This window comes from Mya arenaria, chromosome 3 (assembly GCF_026914265.1).
Source record: "Mya arenaria isolate MELC-2E11 chromosome 3, ASM2691426v1".
Classification (NCBI taxonomy): domain Eukaryota; kingdom Metazoa; phylum Mollusca; class Bivalvia; order Myida; family Myidae; genus Mya; species Mya arenaria.
The window spans coordinates 50,144,072-50,151,581 of NC_069124.1; the positions used below are offsets into that span (position 1 = coordinate 50,144,072).

Genomic DNA, 7,510 nt, shown 5'->3' on the forward strand with positions numbered 1-7,510 from the left:
CTATAAATGGTAGCATAGAAACAATGTTTTACATTTTACATTGTACAAGATCTTAATTAGCTCCAAGTATGGTAAATCTTTTGATCAAACCGTATAATTCAGATTTGTCTAAAAAATTATTCACTGCAGACGATATTGTTACCCGACACAAAATGTTTTTATTTGGCCTCACAAAGCAAACTTGCCACCTCCCCATACCAAGTGACAGATGGCGGCCAGATTAGCCGGACACAGCAAGGCTAACATCATAAAAACAACACTGACAATTTCATGTCCACCTCACAGACTGCCCGCTGGGTGGGGTGCTGCGATGTCCATCAGAGCTCAATAAACACTGCAAGGAATTTTTATGTTTGATTATCAATCAGCAAAAAGACTGTCTGAAATGATGCATATGGTGCTAATACCATTACTTATTTTACCAAGGAAGGAAATGACTGGGTCCATTTGTCCCCTTGAATTAAAGGTTGTTCTTTCCATGGAAAGTTACCAATTAAAGCTGCATTCTCACAGATTGACCATTTTGACAAATTATCTATTTTTTGTCTTGAAATGAGCAAATTTTTGCGCATATGTCTGGAAACCAGCAATATAAAACTGCTGACAAAAGATCACATTACAGTTTTTCATATTTACCTTCCAAAATTGATGTTGTATTGCTGAAATTTCAGCAGTTTTGTAAATAAATTGGCACCTGTTCTATTTTGATATATCTTATATATATAACTGAATTGAAGGCATAGATGCCTTCAGCTGATTTTGAGACAAAAAAATAAATAATGTCCAAACAGTCAATTTCTGAGGGTGGAACTTTAAAGGACAAACAACCAAACACCTACTTAAATCATGTTTGTTTACCTTAATGGCTCTGAGGCAGTACATTAATTGGAAGTCAATTTCTAAAAAAAATGTAGTCAAATTAATTAAAAGAGAAGTTTAACAGGTTTTTTTTAACATATAAGTATGTATTTGGAATCAAATCAATGAAATTTTTTTTTAGATGTTATGGAGTGATTATACCATATGGTAATTGCTTCACTCTATAACATTGACTGTATTGACAAAAAAAAATTAAGGAATGGGCCAAATTTTGCATAAAACGTCTGAAAACCAGTTATATAATAATGTTAATAAAAGACCAGATCACAGTTTTTTAATAATAATGTTTGAAAATTAATGGCTAAAAGCATTACAAACACTGTAAAACAACGTTACAGCAATTTTCCAAACAATTGAAAGCCACTCCATTGTAAGTTTACTTAAATGACTGAATTGCCAGCATTGATGCAAAAATCAGTTCATTCTCAGACAAAAAAAGATAAAGAGAATTTCTCAAACCGCTCAATCTGTTAGAGTGCAGCTTTAAGAAAATGTTTTCAGAATACCAGCCCTGGTTGGTCATCCTCAATGATGCTGTCATAATTTCCCCATACCCTGAAATGAACAGAATATTTCAAACATTACATTTGACACAGGTAAAAAGGGTAAACATCGGTTATTTGTCATTTCATGAATATCTGTAACAAACAATTAGAGTCATTGCCATTTTTCAATTTAATGTAATCTTTATTAAGTATACCATATCTCCAAGAAATCATGTTACCAGTTCCATTACAGATAAGCGGCCATGAAATTGACACTAAACTGTGGTTTTACTGAAATTTCCCATTAATAAGCCCTGAAATGTGAGCCCAGCCAGACTGTGGCTTATCAGTGTATGGTATAGCTGTCAAGCCAAGATCCTTGGCTATCACAGGACCATGACATTGAAAGAACCCCCAATATCAAGACAATGGAGTAATTAAAATCTCACTAAGATAGTGTCAAAATCTGGGTATTTTATCTCTACAAATGACTGATGAACAAGAAATCTTAATAGTTAACAAGGGAGTGAAATATTTCTTGTAATTAAGTTGAATGACAGCATAATGATATGAGATTGCTGCTCCCAAAAATGTGCACAAGCTTTCGTGCCTCACACCCTCGTTCCTTGACATGATTAGGCTTCAGCTGAGAGAGTGCCATTTGGAACTCCTTGGCCATTTTCTTTCAAAAACAACCTCGGATGTATGCCTGTACATCAATAGAAGTACTTCGTAAAATTTGAATAATATTATGAATTAAATGTGGTGTTTTAACATGTATTTGTATATCTAAGTTTAAATTGATTGCCAGTGAAGTGTATTATTGCAAACATAATTAAGATTCCCAAGAGCTAAGTCATTAAGTTTAACAGCTGAATTGAAATTACTACTTGAAGCATAGCTAAATTGTAAAGTTTTCTGACATTGCAAACCCTCCACATACATCCAAGGTTGTTTTCGTGGAGTTCCAAATGTGGGAGTGCAACATTTAATTCCATTAAAAGAGTCTATTTACAGAGAACCACCTTGCACAGCTCAGCAGATACCTAAAAAATAACAGACAATCCAAGCCCTTATACCTGTGACTGCTGACATTACTGAACTGCCAATAAGTAGGAAACGTTTAATTCTATTTATAGATTCTCTGTAAACACAAGCAATTAAAATCTCCAATAGGAGATAGGGGACCTGCAAACAGCCGCAAATAAGGATCGGCAAATCATTTTATTTTGCAAAACATTCTTGGAAAAGCCTCTTCAAATTGCTATATTTACCATGATATTTCTGTTAAATATCTTAAATTGTTTTTTTTAAAGCTTATAAGAGGACTTAGTTTAAAATTGTACTCTGAGAATAGGAAATGAGTTTTTAACCAAGCAACTGAAAAATGTCACTGTCCATATTAAAGCAGCTTTTAAAAAAAGAGCATAAAAAAGAATTAAACAAAATACTGTTTGTATATTTGCCTGCACTTAAGCAAGATTAGAAAACAAAAGTGGCATGATTAGTAGCCCTAAAGCTCATTAAAAGATGGGTATCTAGATGGGGCAATTACACCTAGAAGGTGATTAAGCCCCATGCATGCACAATGGCACCTCTGTTCAATATCAGACTTTTCTATGTTGACATTTAACATGAATATTTAGTGAGTTATTTTCACATCAAACAGAACAAGAGAGCTGCAGGTTAGCATTGTTAGAGGTCATCTTATTATACATAATTTGAACCAAAAAACAACATAAAACATAGAGAACAAGAGATTCATTAATTGGCGAGTAGTGAGTTTCAAGTTGATAAGAGTGAGTTTTGAGTTATATAAAGCGAGTATCGCGTATTTCCTTTTTTGATCAAAACTCACTTTTAAGTTTTTTTAACTCCAAACTCGCTTATCAAACTTATTACTCACATTTTGCTGGAAACTCTTTTTTGACTCGAAATTTGCTTTTCAAACTCAAAACTCATTTTTCTAATTCAAAACTCACTACTAGAAAAAAAAGAAATCCTCCTTGAACATTTGGATAAAGTGTGAAATGAACAGTATGAATGTTACCTTAGCTTGAGTGTACTATAAGCCAACATGCGCACTTTGGAGCAAACATCGATGATCGTCTGTTTTTGTTTCAGTCAACAACGGGTATAACTCAAAAATGATTTAAGTTAAGAGTTAATAATTGGGCCTTGCTCCACATGTGCGCATTGTCTTTGGCAACATGACTGTGTACCAAGTAACATTAGAATATCTTGAACAGGTTTTAAGTTATGGCCAAGGTTAACGCTTTTTCACAGCAAAATCAACATCTTGAGAAATTGAAAAATCCTTCAAATTTGGACAAACTAAATAGTGTACAGGGCATTTAGTACCCAAAATTTTTTTAAACAACATTTTGCAATTTTTGTCATAATATTGCCTATTAATGTCAACAAGGCAGCCTAAAGTACCGGTGGTTGTGTCGGATGTATTCGATCAGCATTCCCTAAAGCATTTTGACATATATAGCCAGAGATTCGTTATTAGAAAAATGAAACAACTTCATCAAAATGGTCATCAAGAACTACAAAACCGTTACCGGTACATTTTAAACATACACCCTTTTCAGAAGCTTCACATAAAACAATAAATGTGGGGTTGTAAATCTGCTGTTGGGTGACGGAGATGTGACAATTCTACCAGAGTCAATCACTACCATCCATTACTGCCAGACAGTTTCACTGCAGAACAATGACTTTACATTCACATAGAAAATAGAGACGAAAGATATGGATGGAATTATTGCTTTGCAGCCTTCAAATGAAAGTTGGCAAAGGTTAAAAAAAAAATGGAAAGCGCTACCAACCAATACACCAAGCCTGGACTTTTTTCTTTAAAAAACAGATTTTTTTTTCAATCTCCTTAAAACTATTTGGATATAATTCAAATTGCTGTATGCACAACAAGAGGTATAACTCAATAATGATTTTAGTCAGAGTTATGAGACTTGCTCTACATGTGCTCATTGTCTTTGGCAACATGTGTACCAAGTTTCATTTGAATATCTTGAACTTTTTTCAAAGTCATGGCCAAGTTTAACATATTTTCACAGCAACGTCAACACCTTAAGAAATTGACAAATCCTTCAAGTTCTGACATGCTAAAATGGTACAGGTCATTGAGCCCCAAACATATTCTCTAACAGCATAATGCCATTTCTGTCATATTGCCTATTAATGTCAACGAGGCAACCTTATGTACCGTTAGCCGTGTCGGATGTGTTCCATCATCATTCCAAAAAGCATTTTGACATATATAGCCAGAGATTTGTTATTAGAAAAATGGAACAACTTCATCAAAATGGTTATCAAGAACTACAAAACCGTTATATTTTAAACATTCACTCTTTTTCAGAAGTTTGACATAAAACAATAAATGTGGGGTTGTAAATCTGCTGTTGGGTGACGGAGATGTGACAAGTCCACCAGAGTCAAGCACTACCATCCATTACAACCAGACAGTTTCACTGCAGAACAATGACTTTACATTCACATAGAAAATAGAGACGAAAGATATGGATGGAATTATTGCTTTGAAGCCTTCAAATGAAGAATGGCAAAGGTAAAAAAAATGCTGCCAACAAACACACCAAGCCTTGACATTTTTTTCTATTTTTTCTTTAAAAAAACAGAAACCATTTCAATCTCCCTCAAACTTTTTGGATATAATTCAAATTGCAGATATTTATCCTTACAGTGATTCTATCTCCATATACCGATTTAAATGTGACACAAATTCAAATCAAGGAAATGCTCACATTTGTTACTGTGGTAACAGATTTTTGTTGTCTTCTCATCAAACTGTCAAACTGACCAGCAGCGTGGCTTGTAACAGATACTCATTGACCTCTCATATTACTGTTTACTTTTAATCATGACATTTCATGCCTGGTTTCCTTCAATAAAATTAACAACCTGGAGAACATGGTTTTATTTACTGTGAAGTTTTTAATATTCATGAATCTGCTGACAAACTTCATGAAAACATTTGGTGACCATTGGATGACAAGACATGTCAGTCAATGTATATAAGTTATTCCTTCAAAGTCAGGCTAAGAATGAAGATTTTTTTAACCAAGTCATCTTACCTACAATGTGCACGTTTTCTTATGGTAGCAATGGTAACTAGTTTGCAAACAGGATTTTGTGTTACTTAGTCATAGAAGTAACCAGTTTATATCATGATGTATTTAATTACTTAGAAACCGGCAACATTTTAATTAGAAATAAGGTGTTGATTATTTTTCTTATACTTATAAAGATCAGGTATACTTCAAGTAAGTGTTTTTTTTCTTTTGCAATTAGGAGACTACAAACAAAGTAATATCACCAATTAATCTAAATGTTTCCAGAGCTACAGATAACTTTTTACTTAAAGTACATTGTACGCCCTTATATAATTTTGTAAAGTGCAACGTTCACCTTAGTTTCAGTCAAGAAAGTGTTATGGTGATTATTAAGTTCTACTGGACATTGAAGTGCAAACAAGCATTTATTTTACATACACAATAGGCTTGAAAAGCAGAACTTGATTAAAAATACCTTTCCCTTGCATTATATAACAGAACACTTGTCAAGGGACATCACTCCGTAGCAGTTGAAGTTATTCTACACCGATTAGGCTCAAGACCGTTATCTGCCCCCCGTTGACCAAGATCCGGATGTGAAAACAGAAAAAAGAGTGCTTGTGTTCAAGTATCAATATTTTATTAAAGTTGAATGAAAGAGAAGAAACAGGTGGCCTTTTTGCATAGAGCTTAACATAATTTGACACTGTATGGCAAAAACTGATAGTTTTCAGTGTAAAAATTGGAAAAATCATTACCTGTGGAACTATGTAAATTGGTTGTTTGTAACCTTATTCCGTCTTGACCTCAGGGTCATGTATTACTACTCAATTTTGTGAGAAAATGCAATGGTCAACCCTATGTTTTCTTGTGATTAAATTTTGTGTCTTGGATTGTTCTACAGCAGCAAGTTACTTGTTTTTCAATTGGGACTGGTTTGAAGTGAAAAGCCAGGTTAGTGTCTATATGAAACATATAATAAAAATAAATGTGGTCTCACGCCATTAGCGATATAAATTTGGTCAAAACCGTTGTTCCCCAATTGGTTGGAGTGGGGTATTTATCAAGAAGCCCAATAGTTATCTGTCTAAACATAGAAACAATTTGGTATGGCCTAAGCCAAGCTGAGTCCACGGCATAGTAATACCCAATGAACTGACTTCTTGCTATAATTTTTTCTAGGAAGTCATCTATTATAAAATAAATGTAATAGTACAGTGTACCTTGTGCAAACACTAATTCTTCTCACTGCTTCGAACACTAATGAGTTTTAAATCATGCTTCATGTAGCATTAATATAGTTATTTTAAGTATTTAACGGTTTTACCATCCATCTTTCTAGCAATAACTGTAGAAACTGATGAGACCATTGCATGTTAGGGCTGCATCCCTGCTTTTAATTGTCCTTAATCCATGCTGGTCTTTTAATTTGAGTGGGACGAACAAATGAGAAGGATGACAACATCCCTTACATCTCTAAACTGTTAGGCCACAATTAAGAAATATTTTGTTTGGTCTATACGACCCAAATTTGGAGCATTGGGAAGTAGAGGGGTTTGTTTGGCCTTCTATGACCCATCTCTGAGGGAAGGGAAGAGAAAGATAGGTAGATTTGTTTTAATTTACTTCCTATCCTCGATATTTTGTTATGAAAAATGATAAAAATATATGACCAAAAAAAGAGGCTAAAAAAACTCATATTTATATTCTTTTATTTTTTTTTATTTTTTTTTTACATGAGTCAATTGGGTAATGAATTCACAAATTTATTAGTCGGCGCCCAGAAGGGCATTGCTCCAACTCAGGGACCAGTTCATAAATTGCAGAACAATGCTTTCAATATTTTCCATGTTGCAAGATAAAATATGAAATCAAATGTGTTTTGTAAAAAAACTAATTTACTAAGCATTTTTTCTGAAATTTTAATAGATTACTTAATACGCCCTTAGGCCAAAATAAAAATGGTTTGGTTAGGGTTACATCCCTTTTGAAAACAGGTAGTCTAAGGTCGGGTAGGTAGGCTTTTTTATAAGGCGTTATTGTTATCATTGG

General features: G+C 33.8%; 1 protein-coding gene across 1 annotated transcript in view; it reads right to left on the reverse strand.

The window, feature by feature from the left end:
* The window catches only part of LOC128227439 (protocadherin beta-2-like), an 83,385-nt gene extending 77,347 nt beyond the window's left edge, over nucleotides 1-6,038 (reverse strand). The window contains exons 1-2 of the mRNA XM_052937981.1: nucleotides 5,934-6,038; nucleotides 1,386-1,434 (exon numbers count right to left, since the gene is read on the reverse strand). The gene's annotated coding sequence lies outside the window, so the exon portion shown is untranslated. The remainder of the gene's footprint in view (nucleotides 1-1,385; nucleotides 1,435-5,933) is intronic.
* Between the last annotated feature and the right edge of the window lie 1,472 nt (nucleotides 6,039-7,510).